Source organism: Dermochelys coriacea, chromosome 7 (assembly GCF_009764565.3).
Source record: "Dermochelys coriacea isolate rDerCor1 chromosome 7, rDerCor1.pri.v4, whole genome shotgun sequence".
Taxonomy (NCBI): Eukaryota; Metazoa; Chordata; order Testudines; family Dermochelyidae; genus Dermochelys; species Dermochelys coriacea.
The window spans coordinates 33,352,220-33,353,865 of record NC_050074.1 but is presented as its reverse complement, the minus strand read 5'-3'; positions in this window follow the sequence as shown (position 1 = coordinate 33,353,865).

Below are 1,646 nucleotides of genomic sequence, written 5' to 3'. Positions count from 1 at the left end.
CTCCTGCCCCCAGCGTCAGTAGTTTGTGTGCATGGTGCTGTGACATGGAGACAATTCGTACTTGGCACACAGGGCATGGGGGCCCTTTCCTGGGGTTTGAACATTTTGCCAATAGGAAAACTAGGGCACAGAGAAGGGAAGTGCAGGGTCTACCTGGTGGGCCAGGGAGAGAACCCAGGCACCCTGCTTCCCAGCATTCTCTGCTCTAACCCACTAGACCTCTTCTGCCCCCCGCCCCCTTCCAGAGCTGGGAATAGAACTCAGCAGTCCTAGCTTTTAGTTCCCTCCTTCTGTAACCATTGGAACCAAGTCCCCTAATCAAGCCATTTATTTAAAAAAAAAAACAAAACCCACTAGAGCCAACAACAAATAGATTAATAATAGTTATACAGTGATAAAAACCTCCAGTCACCTCATTGTGTCTGAGTGTCTAGGACATGCAATGTTTTGAGACTGCCAGTGCTTTGGCTATGTGGGATTCTTCTCTATCATTTATTTGACTCCATCCTTAATCTAATTGCATCCTAGTCTAATTACATCTTATTGCTTTATGATTCTTTCCATTCATTCCCTTCTATTATTATTCTAATTTCTCCATAACATTCTCAGCCTGCCTTCTTCCTATTCCGTTGCCTTCTGCTAACTGAATTACTCTGTCATTCTTACCCACTAATTTTCATTGTCTTGGCTTCTAATTAATTTGAAAATCATTACACAACAGTAAAAATTAATATCCCAGCCATCATGAGCAAAGAAGTGACTTACAGTAGGTATATTGCTACTGCACTCTAACCCTGAGCTGAGGTTTGAAGCAAAGGCTGGCTTCCATCTACACAAAAATCAGTCAGATTTTGATCAGCAACCAAGCAGAACCTGAGTTGTCGGCCTGCTCGGAGGTGGGTCAGTACCCAAATTCTTCTGTGACTCCGGTCTAAGCCCTGTAATTTTGCAGGGTTGGAAACACTGGATCCATAAAGCCAGTTTTATAATGCAGTGTAGCATATGCTCAGATGCCAAAGGGGTGAGGGACGGAGAGAGATAGATATGCATATAAGGAGACAGATTGGGGTTGTGTGTGGGAATGAATACATAGATGTTATATATGTAGTTAGAGAGGCCTGTTCTGGGAGGGAAGGCTAGATGGCTAGAGGATGAGTATGGAGATGGATATAGAGAGGGAGGGTTTCACAGATGGGGCTGGGGTTGGGGAGATTGGATAAAGCAGTACTTTAATGTTTTATTAGTCCAGGTAATGACAATAGCAGAAGCCCTTTATCAGCACTTCCCACTGTTGTGATTAACCCCCTCTGTCAGTGCCGGTGCTAGGTCAATCAGGGGCCGAAAGCAGGACTATTTCTCTCTTCTAATAATTCATAGGGGCCGCTCAAGCTGCTCCTCAGGACCCTAAGCAATTGCTGAGTCTGTTTATATGAGTGGGTGGGTGAGATTCTGTGGCCTGCGCTGTGCAGGAGGTCAGACTAGATGATCAGAATGGTCCCTTCTGACCTTAGTATCTATGAATCTATGCCTAGCACAGGCTCTGCCCGCTGTTGTTTTCACCCCTACAACTCTTCAGCCAAGAGGGCCCCAGCGCAGGGCGAATCCCCGAGAGGTGTGGGCGGGATCAGATGAATAATTGATAAACC